Here is a 15,058-nt window from a genome sequence, read left to right as displayed (position 1 = left end):
ATGTTCATGCTGGGTGATGCACGACAGGTCAGAAATGGAAACCTATTTGTCAGGGGATGAATGGATAAAGAAAATGTGGCATGTATATACATACGATATTCCATTACCGTCCAAGGAGTTGCAACGGGTCGGACACAACTCACTGACTAAGCACACCGCATCCGTATGCATACACAATATGCATACACATAATGTAGAACATATACATGGTATATAACACATTGCATAACATATATAATATATAACATGAAAAGTGAGGTGAAAGTGTTAGTTGCTCAGTCTTGAATGACTCTTTGTGTCCACATAGACTGTAACCCACCAGGCTACTCTGTCCATAGGATTCTCCAGGCAAGAATATTGGAGTGGGTTGCCATTCCCTTCTCCTGGGAATCTTCTTGGCCCAGGGATCAAACCCAGGTCTTGCACACTGCAGACAGATTCTTTACCATCTGAGCCATGAGAGGTATAATAACACATGTTATATATAATGTATACATAACACATATACATGATATATAATAAATATAGTACATATATAATATACATTATATACATATATAATGGAATATTATTCAAGCATGAGAAAGAAGGAAATCCTGCAATTTGTGAAAATATATATTTTTATACTCAACTATTTAAACTGCATTTTAAGTGAGATGATTGCTTCCTAAAGATATATAAGGAGATGTTAAACTTATCTTTCTTGGATAGTTTTCTTTCAGAAATATTCTCAGAAGGTACTTGATCTTTTTCCTGATATGTAGCTACATGCTAACTTTCTTCTCAGATTGATTCGTGGTTAAACCACTTTCAAACGCAAAGGGATCTAAAACTCCAACTTATCTGGATGTATTCTTTAATAGAAACTCGATAGAAGGACTCTTGCCCTCATCAGTGCACGAGATCCACAAAGCTAAGCTGCCCCATTTAGAGATTTGCCTGTGGCCTGAATTTCAGTAACCTCACAGTGGTGGCTTTTTGTCTCATGACTTTTGTTCACAAAATAACTTTTCTTTGGGGGAAATTTTCACAATTATAAACTATTTAACTGCCATCAGTTTGCTGGGGCGGTGGTGTTTGGGGGCTCCTGTGTGAAGATGTTAATCTGTCAGTTGTGTCTGCCTCTTCACAACCCAGTAGACTGTAGCCCGACAGGCTCCTCTGTCCATGGGATTTTCCAGGCATGAATACAGGAGTGGGTTGCCATTCCATTCTCCAGGGGATCTTCCCAATGCAGGGATTGAACCCGGGTCTCTTGTACTGTAGGCAGATTCTCAACCATCTGAGCCACCAGGGAAGCCCCAAGTCTTGGACTCCTGCTGCCCTGGAAGCCAGCACTTGAAGAGGACTTGGAGATCATCAGGCCAGCATCCCTTGTCTTACAGACCTGTCACTGGAAGCTGGGAGGGGATGGGCCCCAGGTCCCTCTGCCATTACAGGAGAGGACAGTCAGCTCAGTAGCTTCCTTCCTGCTCATCTCCAAACTCCCCACCAAGCTGGCCAGGACTTGGGCCAATAGAAACATCCGGCCACCAGCTCTAACCTGGACTCTCTTCCGTAGGGAAAGCGGCAGGGGAGAAGCAGCTGGCAGCTGTATGTAACTTGTGCATTTTGAATGAGATTGCTCCAAGCCTGGAGCTCTTGCCTTTGAGCTCTCAAGGCTATCAAAGCCCTCCCTGAAAGCATTTAGAGCCCCATTCCCTGGGGAACAGGCAAGAAAAGGGAAGTTGACACTCAGTAAACATTTAATTACGCAATCGCCGTTAATCCTCACACCCAGCCTGCGAATCAGGTCTGTGCATCAGTTTCTCACAGCTGCTATAACAAAGCGCTCCAGGGAGGCGCACTCTTTCACAACTCTGGAGGCCGAAGTCCCGAATCAGGGTGTCTCGGGGCCAGGCTCCCCCAAAGGCTCTGGGGAGGATGCTTTCTGACTCCTCCACTTTTGGTGGCAAATCCTGGGTGATCCTTGGCTTGTAGACATATCACTCTGGTCTCTGCCTCCTCCTCCCCATGTCTCTCATCTTCTCTTGTCATAAGGACACCAGTCATTGGATTCAGGGCTGTCCCTGATCCAGCCTGACCTATCTTAATTTACATGTTAATTACATCTGCAGAGACTCCATTTCTATATAAAGCTATATCCTTTTGGAAGACACAACTAACCTCAACAACTACCATCATTTTACAGGTGAGTAAGCCTCTGAGGGCTCCCCTGCTGACTCACTGGTAAAGAATCCACATGCAGTACAGGAGATCCACATTCAGTCCCTGGATTGGAAACATCCCCTGGAGAAGGGAATGGCTACTCACTCCAGTATCCTTGCCTGGAGAATTCCATGGGCAGCTGAGCCTGGCGGGCTACAGTCCACAGGGTCACAAAGAGACACGACTGAGCGACTAACACTTTCACTTCACTTACGTTAGACACTTAGGAAGAAAATCAGGAGATCTATGCATTTGAGTTTTGTGGACAAAGATAGAAGTGGCACCTCCTGCCTCCCCCCAGACCCCCAGCTGCAGGAAGACCTGCCAGCATCCTGCCCAGAGCGGAAGGCGGAGCTCCGTCCCATCTGCCCAGCCTCTGCTGTTGTATGGAGCGCCCCTACCTGCCGCCTGCTCCTGGGCCACAGGGTCGGACCTGCTTCTTTCCCAGCATTTCTCCCCAGTATCAGGGGCTTATCTCTTTCACAGCCTGTCTGAGGCACCTGAGCACAGCTGGCACAGAATGTGGTTGTTGTGAAATAAGATTATTACACCAAGACACGTTTTTCCTGTCTCCTTCTGCTGACTGTCACTCAGCACACAGGACTGGGATGATTTTTACTTCTCTCTCCAGGGAGAAAGTAACAATAACAGTGATTGCTAGCACTTGCTGTGCTGGGCGTCCTCTGACTGCGGCATACCTGCTCCGTCCTCGTCCTCCTCCAGCAAGGATTTGAAGGGATTGTAAGTATCCTGGCTCAGAGATGAGGAAACAGAGACCAAGGAGCTTGTTTCAAGCTTCTCAGGTCACAAGAGTACGAGGCTCCTCGTGCAGGAAGGTGACATCTTCCCCAACTCTGAGGTGACATCTGCTTCACTCTCCTCCTCACTCCAGTAAAATAATTACGAGGGGATGTTTAGAGTTGGTTGTCTGAAGGTTTCCAGAATGGCACACTAGTCGTTTGCCTTTTCCTGCATTCATTTCTACTTTCTGGTTCTCCATCCAGACAATAAAAACCCCGGCTCAGAGCTCTAGAGGGAGCAATCTAGAGGAAGAAGCGACATTTCCCGCCTCCCCCCGACCCCAGGGCATTTGGATTTAAGAGAAGACAGTGGTCAGTGGGTCCGGAGTTCTCAAATCAGCGGCATGCGTGCCAGCTTTGTGGGAAGCAGGTAGGACAGACACGTAAAAGTGAGGGCTCTGGTCCTCTTACCTGTTCTGCAACCTCTTCAGCTCAGTGTTTGCTCCATTCCTTCACTCAAGTCTGACTCTTTGTGACCCCAGGGTCTGTAGCCCGCCAGGCTCCTCTGTCCATGGGATTCTCCAGGCAAGAATACTGGAGTGGGTTGCCATTTCCTCCTCCAGGAGATCTTCCCCATCCAGGGATTGAACCTGCATCTTTTATGTCTCCTGCATGGGTACCACTAGCGCCACCTGGAAAGCCACACAGCGATGGACTGGAAATGCTTCTGAAGGGTGCCCCAGGTGGGCATGAGGCTTTTCCAGTTCTGCTCTGTACTTTCTAATTCAAATATTTGGAGGTTCCCTTCTTGGAACATTTTTTTAAAAAAATTTTAGCTGCACTGCGAGGCATGTGGGATCTTAATTCCCTGACCAGGAATCAAACTGATGCACCCTGCATTGGAAATTCAGAGTCTTAACCACTGGGCTGCAAGGGAAGTCTCTCTTTTTAGAACTTGATTGCCCCAAAGTGGAGTAGAAATAGATGAAATATTAAAAAATAATCCCAGGAACAAAGAGCCCATCTTTAGAGGGATAAGGATGCTATTTTAAACCTTGGAATGTAGCTTCTAGCAATCTCCATTTTATCTCTTTGGCACCTAGCTCCATCACCAAAGTTTACCTCTGGCAGCCCTGGAACCTTCCTTATTAAGATGCCTGTCGAGTATTAGTCACACTCAACCATCATGAACTCATTCGTGGGATGAGCTAACCTGAGCTTCCTTTAGGAGAGTGTCAGCATCAACAGACCAGGCTAATGGTGTAAATACAATTTCAAAGGTGTTTCTAACACTGAAGAGATTAATGGAATGTTTGCAAGTGCCCTCAAGGGTGTCAGAGCATAGTTTATCATGGGGTGCCACTTGTATTCATCAGCTCCAGTCTCCTGCAGCTCTACTGGGAGGCATACCGTGATTTTAGTTATTATAGTTATTGACATGGGGCTTCCCAACAGCTCGGTAGGTAAAGAATCCGCCTGCAATGCAGGAGACTCAACAGACCTGGCTTCCATCCCTGGATGGGGAAGAGCCCCTGGGGGAGGACATGGCAACCCACTCCAGTATTCTTGCCTGGAGAGTCCCATGGACAGAGGAGCCTGATGGGCTAAGGTCCACGGGGTCACAAAGAGTTGGACACGACCAAAGTGACTGAGCACATGGACATAAATGATAGTGATCACCCTGGATGTGTGCTTGACATATGTCACTATCATTCTCCGACTTTTTACTGCTTCATATCACCTTTTGTCCAGTCCTTTGCCTTCAGTGTTTCCCAAACCAGACTCCTCTTTCACAATCTGTCCTTCTTGTCCAAATTCAAAAACTTGCTGACATTTTAAAATTAACCTTCAACCCTCTTGCTCTCTCAGAAACCAAATCCTGCTCCTTTAGCTGAGGAACACCTCCTCTTTGGGGGCGGGTCTCCACGGTGGCCCCACCCACCGACCCTCCCGACCCCACCCACCTCCTATTCCCGGTCACGCCCACTGCCCCTACGCCCCGCCCACCGACCCTCCAGACCCCGCCCACTTCCTACTCCCGACCCCGCCCACTGCCCTTCCGGCCCCGCCCACCACCCCTCCTGCCACACATCCCCCTCTCATCTCCCCTCATGTCCCGCCCACCGACCCTGCAGACCCCGCCCGCGCGAGGAGCAGCCTCCTTGCCTCTCTCCTCTCTGCGCAATTGCATAAGGTGAGAAAGGGACACAAAAGGGACAACACGTGGATCCCGAGTTGGAGAAGCGTATCTTCTGCATTGTGTGCAGAGAGATCCCCTTGGACATAGGTCACCTGGGCCTTCCTGGCCCCCTCTGCCCACCCCGCTCCCCGACCCCCCACTCACATAGGCCCTCCAGCTCTCACCAGAGCACCTGACTGTCTGCAGGTTCTGGAGGGTGTGAGTGGTCTCTCTGGCAGGCCGGGGTACCTCGTGGCGGGGGTGGGAGGGGTCCCTTCCCAGCCCCCCCCACCACGTGGTGTCCGCTGGCCCCTAGGGACCGCTTTCTGCCAGACTGAGTCATTCTGTCTGACCCCCTGGGCCACGTGGCGTCTGTGCCTCTAGCCGCACTGGCGTCCTGGGGTCCCTGTGGGCTGGGAGCGGTGGCTCTTTGTGTCACCGCCGTCATCTGAGCACTGTGTGTGTGCTCAGGCGTGTCTGACTCTGTGTGACCCCCTGGACTGTAACCCTCCAGGCTCTTCTGTCCATGGGATTCTCCAGGCAAGAACACTGGCGTGGGCTGCCCTGCCCTCCTCCAGGGGATCTTCCCCATCCAAGGATCGTACTCATGTCTCCTGCATTGGCAGGAGGGTTCTTTACTGCCTCAGCCACCTGGGAAGCCACTGAGCACTAAAGCTGTGTGCTTATCTAGGTGACTGTCCCCAGGCCCTGCTCCCCAGGACACGGGGGTTTCAGGCCTGAACACTGAGAGGAGTGCGCCGGGCCCAGCACTCACGGAGCTGGACAGTGCGCCCGAAGCCAGCCCCCCTTGAGGACGCCCCTTCATCCTCTTCAGCTCGGTGCCCTCAGATCCCTCCCATTCTCATCACTGGACCGACTCCTGCCCCTGTGCAGTCTTCAGGAGCAGGACCTGGGGGGCTCGGAGGCCCCACCCCCGCCTTGAGGGGCTGCCACCCTTCTCTCCCTCTGCTGAGAACCCAAATCTCAGCAGGGTCAGGAGGTGGGGAGGTACCCCAGCCCATGGCTCTGACAGTTGAGGGCCATAGCCTGGCGTCAGACATGGTTTTCCAAGGGGGTCTGCACCCCCAGGCTCCCCTGCCCCTGTTTGCCATGCTGGGAGCTCCTGGGGACAGAGAGGTAAGCTGATACCTCTCAGGGCTCAGAGCTGCCTTGACTGCCCTCTGATCGGAGCTGGCCCTGAGCCCGGGGCAGAGGTGAGTGGGACAAAGGCCAGCACCCATCCTTTTCATTGGCAGGCGTTTTATTTGTTCAATGACTTATCAGTTACCTCCTCATTAGTCCAAAGAGAGGAGAAAGCCTCCCCCCTTCACCACAAGGACCCAGCTTAACACCCACCGGATTTGGATTCCTCTGGCTTCTCAAAGTGGGAGGGGAGGGAGGTTTTTAGAGAAAAACATGGCTTTCGGAGAAAATACGTTTTGTTTTTATGCTTTCTTTAAAATTAAGAATGTCTTTTAAAGGGTTTCAAAAAGGTCCATTTCTTACGGTGCTTGGCAGGCCCTTTTAGATTTCTGATGCGGTCAGGTCTTGGGGATGACCCTAGTTTGCTGTTTGTTTGTGTGTTTACTCTGATAAGTCTGATGATGAACAAGACTCTTTGGGAGAGTGCGGGGGTGATTACAGACCCTCTAACTCTCAGGTGATAAACGCTGGAGTGTATAGCTCGCCCCACTTTGCACAGGAAATGCACGCAGATTGCTTTCATGGGGGTCATAGGTCATGTTCCCTCTGTGCTCCTGTCTTTAGCTGACTCCCCTCCCCCCGCCCCCAACACACACATACCTACAAAGCACTGACCTCTCTCACCTGCACTGCCTTATCCTGGGTCTACCATCCATTGGACGCTCACCATCCAATGCTGTAGTGAATTATTTATGCTTCGAATCTGTCTGCTCTCAGAGACAAGGACTGAATCTTGCTCAATTTTGTGACCTCACTGTCCAGCACAGACTCTTACAGAATGCATACACAGCGTTTAAACATTTGTTGAGCACTTGGAGGCTGTGTAAATAGCTTTTTGTTGTTGTCCAGTTGTGTCCGACTCTTCGAGACCCCATGGACTGTAGCATGCCAGGCTTTCCTGTCCTTCACTGTCTCTTGGAGTTTGCTTAAACTCATGTCCATTGAGTTGGTGCTGCCATCCAACCATCTCATCTTCTGTCGTCCCCTTCTCTTCCTGCCTTCAATCTTTCCCAGCATCAGGTTCTTTTCCAATGAGTCGGCTTTTTACTTTAATTGAACTTCCTAGGGGAATCTTGGAGAAGGCAATGGCACCCCACTCCAGTACTCTTGCCTGGAAAATCCCATGGGCGGAGGAGCTTGGTAGGCTGCAGTCCATGGGGTCGCTAAGAGTCGGACATGGCTGAGTGACTTCATTTTCTCTTTTCACTTTTATGCATTGGAGAAGGAAATGGCAACCCACTCCAGTGTTCTTGCCTGGAGAATCCCAGGGATGGGGGAGCCTGGTGGGCTGCAGTCTATGGGGTCACACAGAGTCGGACACGACTGAAGTGACTTAGCATACATAGGGGAATCTTAGGGCTTCCCTGGTGGCTCAGAGGGTAAAGCGTCTGCCTACAATACAGGAGACCTAGGGTCGATCCCTGGGTCAGGACGATCTCCTGGAGAAGGAAATGGCAACCCACTCGAGTACTCTTGCTTGGAAAATCCCATGGACAGAGAAGCCTGGTAGACTACAGTCCATGGGATCGCAAAGAATAATATATATAAAACGAATACTAAAAGAACAAACTCTTTAAAAAACAATCTAAAAACGGTTGTCTTAAAAGCATGCCTTTGTAATTATCAATTTATTATATTTCATGACCCTGATTCATTTTGGTGGGTGTCTGTTGCCCTCTAGTGGCTCCAGAGGGTTAAAGCTCGGGAAACATTCCTCAAGATGGCCGTTCCCAGGACCCATGGGTGAGAAGGACGGGAGAGATGGAGAGAGAGACGTTTGCAGCAGGCACGGTGTGATCACCTCAAACAGTAACTTGGCCTTCTATACAGGCTTCTTAATACTCTTGCTCTGTTTACAAAACAAACAGAGCCCGCAGAGCCTTAGATGCCGGGGAAGCAAAAACCAGAGCTCCCTCTTCTGAGCAAATGAAATTCTGAACAGCTTGGGGCCACTTTCGGAAAAGTGCAGCCCACACCAGTGAGGAGAAGGAGTCCTGTCGTCTTTACCTGATGACACTCCTCTCCTCTGGATTGATAGAACGATAAAGATAAGATTCACTACTCTGTGTGTGTCTGCTTATTATGAACAGTTTTTGGTTCATTTTCCATTTTCTACCATGTGGGGGTCATTATTTTTAAGCGGCTTATAATTCTGGGTCTGGGGAAGTTGCTTGTGAGAAATGGAATATTTCCTGCTGTATGAGTCATCAGTGTTCCAGCCACAACTAATGATGAGCTGGTGAGCCCTGAGGGCACTCTGGAAGGAAGGAATACCTGCTCTCTAGCAGCCATCAGACTGCAGCCCCTCCCCTAAGGTGAGCCCTGGGAGACTCAGGACGTGAGAACACAGGATTCTGCCCCAGGTAGCTGAGATGCATATCAAAGGACTGATTTCAGAGAGCCCGAACTCTTGCATCTTCCCATACACAGAAAAGTCTAAATTCCTTAGCTTCAGACATTTGGTTTTCTTTAGTTAACAATAATCTTTTGATGTTCTGACTACCTGCCCTGAACATTCATGGGAAGGATTGATGCTGAAGCTAATGCTCCAATACTTTGGCCACCTGATGTGAAGAACTGACTCCTTGGAAAAGACCCGCATGCTGGGAAAGATTGAAGGCAGGAGGAGAAGGGGACGACAGAGGATGAGATGGTTGGATGGCATCACTGACTCAATGGACATGAGTCTGAGTAAGCTCTGGGAGTTGGTGATGGACAGGGAGGCCTGGCGTGCTGCAGTCCATGGGGTCTCAAAGAGTCAGACATGACTGAGCGACTGAACTGAACTGAACTGAACTGAACCTGCCCTTTGCTGCAAAACTATATAACCTGGCTTTCCCCTCTCACCTCCTCAGAGCGGTTCTCCCAGGGTCACTTGAGATGCTGCTTCTTGGGCTTAAGCCCTAAAAATTCCCAGCAAAAGAACACACAAAAAAACCTCTCAACTTTTCAGTTGTGAATATCTTTTAAGTCCACGCTTGTGTGCCTAGATTCACACGCAGTGCAATCAGCATGTTACTGAGGCCAAGCTTGCTCTGCTCGCTGGGAGACCAGGTGTTGAGGCAAGGAATATGACTTTATTTGGAGAACCGGCTGATCAAGAAGATGGCAGACAAATGTCTGAACATAACCATCTCACCCGGGTCTGGGTGCCAGGTTCCCTTATGGATCAGAGATGGGGCGAAGGTGAGGAAACAAAGTAGAAAGGCCATCAACCTTGTGGATATCTCCTAGAATGGCAAACCTCAGACAGCGGGATGTGTTCCTTCCTGCCTGCCATCCACAGGTGGACAGGCTTCTGAACAAAGACACTTTAGCTGAACAGTGAGGCAGAGAGGCAGGATTCGCTGAGGCAGGCCATCGTGTATGATTACAATAAGAGCAGCAATGAAAAAGCAAGTCACACAGTTCCAACAGGAGGTCAGAACTGGCTTCTCCCAGGGTGAACCAGCAGTGTGCTCTTTCCCCTGAGGACCCGGGGAGGCGGGCGAGGAGGGAGCCCCTCACCTCAGACACAGCTTTGGGGCAGGACTGGGAGAGCCAGAAAGGCAGAGATCACAGTAAATAACATTTCTGTGAAATGTATTAAAAGTCAAAACAAATGCAAATTATCCATGATAAGCAAAACTATCAGTGTTTTGGGTAAAGACAGGATCAGCAGAACTGACTTTTCTCTCCACTTTGGTCTCCAGTGTGGCTGGCACAGTGCTGATTTCTCTTTGCTGTTTTTTTTTTAGGAAAGAGGAGCTTCCCTGGTGGCTGAAATGGTAAAGAAACTGCCGGTAATGCAGGAGATCTTGGTTCGATCCCTCTGTTGGAAAGATCCCCTGGAGAAGGGAATGGTAACCCACTCCAGCATTCTTGCCTGGAGAATCCCATGGACAGAGAAGCCTGGCGGGCTACCGGTCCATAGGGTCATAAGGAGTCAGACACGACTGAGCGACTAACACCTTCACTCTACGAGTGGTTAAGGGCCCAGCCTCCATAGTGAGATAGCTGGGTTTCAAACCCGGTGCTGCTACTTACTGGGTGCCTGACGTTGGGCAACATTCATCATGTGAGTCCTTAAAAGTGAAGCCTCATTGCTGGCTGGGTTGGAATGGAGGAAAGGGAGGATGGAGGAGAGATTCGTTTGAGGTGTGAGAGGGGCATGGCCCATCTTGCTGGCTTTGAGGATGGAGGGCGGGAACCAGGAGACTGGGGATGGGAGTGGCCCCTAGAAGCTGGGAATGGTCCCCAAATGACAAGCTGCCAACCCCCAGTAACAGGATAAAAAAATAAGGGGCAAAACAGGAACAATAAAGAGAGCGAAAAGACATGTGGGCTTAGTTATTTCAGTTGTGCTCGATTCTTTGCAACCTGTGGACTGACTGTAGCCCGCCGGGCTCCTCTGTCCATGGGCTTCTCCAGGCAAGAATATTGGAGTGAGTTGCCATTTCCTCCTCCAGGGGATCTTCTTGACCTAGGGATCGAAACTGTGTCTCTTACCTCTCTTGCATTAGCAGGTGGGTTCTTTACCACTACCACCACCTGGGAAGCCCACAAAGAGAGCAAGAAGACACGTGCACTGGCGTTTACACAGAAAGGATGGGGGCAGTTGCGGCTGGCGAGCACCACCCATGTGGACACCCGGCGTCCTTCAGCGGACTGTGTGCTTCAGTGCCGTAAGCTCTGTTCTCTCCCCGCTCCCCCCACCCCGTCCCTCCCCCAGTTTGGGGACCCTGGCTGTGGATCCTCATGTATATTTTACGTGTCTATCAGGGCAGCAGGAGATTCAAAGTGCCTGAAAAATTAAAAGCTTTTTATTCTCTTGCTTTTCCCCCCCTGCTTTTATTACATACAAATTTGGCATAGAATACCATGCCTGATGCGGACATGTAATATTTAATAAACAGCTGTTGCTTTTTCTTTGCTATCCCCATGTGTTAAGATTTTGTGTCTGTGTGTGCAAAGCTAAAGAAAATAAGGCTTCAATGTATTTTATGTGCCTGTTAAAAGCTAAATTAACAGTACTGTGTGCGTTCTTAGAAGCCTGTGTGCAATAACAGCCAACAAGCCGCCTCAGCTTACCCAGTCCCATAGCCCCCGATGCTCTGTGTTTCAGCCTCTGACCCTGCCCAGCCCACAAAGCATATTTGCAAGAAAGGGAAAGAGACCCTTCTTCAGTTAAAAAGGTTAATTTGGAATACTACTTTTTTCGATAATAACAGTTTAAAAAACATAAAATCAGGCTATATAAATTATATAAATCAAATTGTTGAACCCAAAGGGAGGTTTACAAAGTTAATCAAAATAATTAGGAACTCAAAGTCTCCAGGATATAATAATTAGCTTCATATAGTTTACCTGTTTTTCTACTTCCCAATATTTTGTGAAATTTGTCAATAGTAATGGATAAGGAGAGCTTCCCTGCTGTCACTCTGTAAAGAATCTACCTGCGATGCAGAAGACACAGGTTCGATTCCTGGGTTGGGAAGATCCCCTGAAGGAGGAAATGGCCAGCTGCTCCAGTCTTCTTACCTGGAAAGTCCCATGTACAGAGGAGCCTGGTGAGCTACAGTCCATTGGGTCACAAAGAATCGCACATGACTATGTATGCACACACGCAAAATGGACAGGAAGTAGGTGGTAGTAAATTCAACCTCATCCTTTGTTGTGTTTGACCTTGGGACATATGTTTTCCCTGATGATTCACTTATTATCTCTCAATAAATAATCAATCGGGTTGAAATTATAGTAGATGGGGTGGAAAAGACAGCAAACGATGGTTGTGAATATAGTGACTTGATCGTAGCCGACTCTTGAGACAGGATGTTGTGGACTGTAGGGAATTCCGAAAGTATGAGATACAGGGGGGAGGTGGGTCTTTGAGAAGCAATTTGGAACCACAGCATATTTCTGAGCAGAGTAATGGCACACTCAGAAGGACAATAAGCAAGTTGTTTACGTTTTGGAAATTGTTAAGTTTCAGGAAAATGCTTGAGTAATGTTACAGATTCAATTACAACCACACTGAAAATGTTAAACTCCTTAGGCTCAATGAATAATGACTATTTGAATCCAAGAGTATCCCTTTAGGGTAAATCTCTATTTACAGGAAGGAGTTTGATACAGACACAAACTCAGGAGTGGATCTAACAGTGGAAAATAATATATGACATGGAATTTAGAGAGCCCAGCCCTAAATGTTTGACTTGCCAGAAGCTGTGTCGTTATGAATCAGGATTGCAACCACTTAAGTTTTACTCAATAAACACCTAGTGGGGACTCTCTAGACAATAAGGAGGCAAACCGTAAACGTGCCAGGAGGCCGTTGAACAAGTAGTTGGGCAGACAGGATGCTTGGGCTGTTTCCCGGAGTTAAGTTCTGTCCAAGGATTTAAAAATTTCATTTAAAGATGTTTCCCTTTATTAAAACACAGGAGCGGTGAAACTTTCTACTGGCTTTCTGGAAACCAAAGCAAAGACTCTTACTTTGCTGGATTTCTCTAAGGCAGAAAATATGTTGTGCATTGTCCCGAGTCAAGATGGCCCAAGAGGTTCTCAGGATGGCAACTTTAGACAAACAACCCTGGAGCTGTGTTCTCTGGTGGCGGCTACGGTGACTAGACACCTGGTAGAGGGCCTGAGGGAAGTTAGGAAGCTCAGTTCTCCTGAACAGCCCCCACCCGCACTGGCCTGTGACTTGTACCCTATGGCCTATGCTCCTGTGCTTGGGTTTCAGGTCCCAATTCCACAAACAGAAGTATGATGGGCTTTTGAATGGAAGAGTCAATGAACTGACTGCAGAATGGGGGTTAGTGAGATGCAAGCAGCTTATTAGGAAGAAGGAAGCATGATTATAGTTTTGGAGAGGTAGGTTTTAGAAGAAATAAACTAGAAACAATTAAAATATTTAATTCAATATATTCAGTCCGATTCAATGGTAAGTGATAAAGTTAAATTAATTGAAAAGTATGACCTTGAAAAGAAATATTTTCTCCAGTTTCATCATACAATGTGGCCTAGGGAGGGCAGCAGGAGCATCATTTCTGCACATCCCCCCGCCCACCTCCGAATCCCATGAGTACACTCGGTATCCATATGGTAGCTCTAATATCATAGCCACTCCACCACCGCTCCTGGCAAGGTAATCCTCTCCAAACACGGGATCTCAATGACATCAAGACAAAGCAGCTAGCACAAAGGGCTTTCTGGTCATCTCCCTGCAACAATTTGAGCATCACAAAAGAAAACAGCACCCTTAATTTGAGTAAGATACAGTTTTGAAGGTCTGCGAACTTGTAATGACACTCAGGAAAGAAAAGTTAACATCAAAGGCACCAAACAGTACTGTAAACGCAACAGGGTATGCTTGATTTTCAGGGGTCTTTAAAAGTAGGGGGTTTGGTGCATGAGTGCACAAGTGGCTATTCTTTTGGGTCCACGTGTATTTACAAAATACAGGTGTGTCCTTGTTTGGTAGCATTGCCTAGGTGAACGAGCCCAAACAAAGCTGGTTATGTGATGGTGGACTCCCTTGAGAGCCTATTTCAGTGATGATACAATATCGTGATTAGGTCAGACAGACCTAAAGTCAGTAAGAGGGAGTAGGCATTAATGTAGGGGCTGCTGGCAATTCCCGGGAAAGCAGAGGGGAGTGAAGAAAGGGGGTGTGTCAGAGGGTCCACTCCTGTGAGGGAAAGCAGGTGTGGTCTCTTTATCAAGGTCACCTGCCCTGCACAGGGGAGGGAATTAATGACGCCTTGCTGTGACATCCTGTGCAGTGGCCTGAGGGCGTGCTAGTGTGCTGGACAACACGTTCCTAGGGGACAGAGGGAGACGTATACAAAATTAAGAGGAGAAAGGGACAGGATCTGATGGATGAATTCTGCGATGCGCGTTCAAGTTCTTTGTCTCAAGAACATCCAGACACTTGTTCCCCACGGGGCTCAGCTTCCCCGGCTGGGTACCGAGCTCTGCTCCTGCTTCTAATTTTTCAGACTTATTACTCTCCACCATCTGTTCCCCAAAGCTGAAGAACATTTGTGTACAGATGAGAATTTTCCTCAAGTGAGGCAGAGCAGACAGCAGGCTGTAAATATTTTATACTTTCCAGGATCATTTTCTTGCAGAGTATTAAGAATTCACGCCAACAGTTGGTAATGGGTTATCCGAAGAATGCTTTGCTTAGTAAAGCATTCATCTTGGTAAAGGATAGGAGGAAAGGACTTGGATAAATTCAGAGCTGAGGTTTCAAAGAGCTGCAGCATCATTTCGTTCATGGTGGCAGGCTCACCTACCTATTAACAACATTTAAAATTCTCCTCTTGGACTATTTTTCTTTAACAGCTTTTTGGGAGCCTCCAACTTACGGAAAAGTGGTAAATATGTGCAGTACAAAGAACTCTGTTTTTTTTCCTACACCATCTAAGAATAAGCTGCTGACATGTTGTCACATTACTTCCACATCCTTTAGTGCATGTTTCCTACAAATAAGGATATTCTCCTACTTTAATGTGCTGAATTACGTCCCCCCCAAATTCATATTGGGGCTTCCCAGATGGCGCCGTGGCAAAGAATCTACCTGCCAGTGCAGGAGACGCAAAAGACTCAGGTTCGATCCCTGGGTCAGGAAGATCCCTGGAGTAGGAAACAGCAACCCACTCCAGTATTCTTGCCTGGAAAATTCCTTGGACAGAGGAGCCTGGCGGGCTCATCGGGTCACAAAGAGTCGGACACAACTGAG

At 48.3% G+C, this 15,058-nt stretch overlaps 1 long non-coding RNA gene across 2 annotated transcripts; it reads left to right on the top strand.

Annotated features, from left to right (window-relative positions):
* The first annotated feature begins 9,021 nt into the window (after positions 1 to 9,021).
* On the top strand, positions 9,022 to 11,247 carry LOC123331180. 2 transcript variants are annotated; one of them, XR_006547696.2, is made up of 2 exons: positions 9,022 to 10,112; positions 10,836 to 11,247. It is a non-coding gene; the product is annotated as an uncharacterized LOC123331180 (long non-coding RNA). The 2 variants fall into 2 exon arrangements; XR_006547695.2 differs by having other exon boundaries at positions 10,833 to 11,247.
* The last annotated feature ends 3,811 nt before the right edge of the window (positions 11,248 to 15,058 follow it).

Source organism: Bubalus bubalis, chromosome 22 (genome assembly GCF_019923935.1).
Source record: "Bubalus bubalis isolate 160015118507 breed Murrah chromosome 22, NDDB_SH_1, whole genome shotgun sequence".
In the NCBI taxonomy this organism is placed as follows: domain Eukaryota; kingdom Metazoa; phylum Chordata; class Mammalia; order Artiodactyla; family Bovidae; genus Bubalus; species Bubalus bubalis.
Note: the sequence above shows the minus strand (reverse complement) of the source record. Positions and strands in the feature narration are given on the sequence as shown.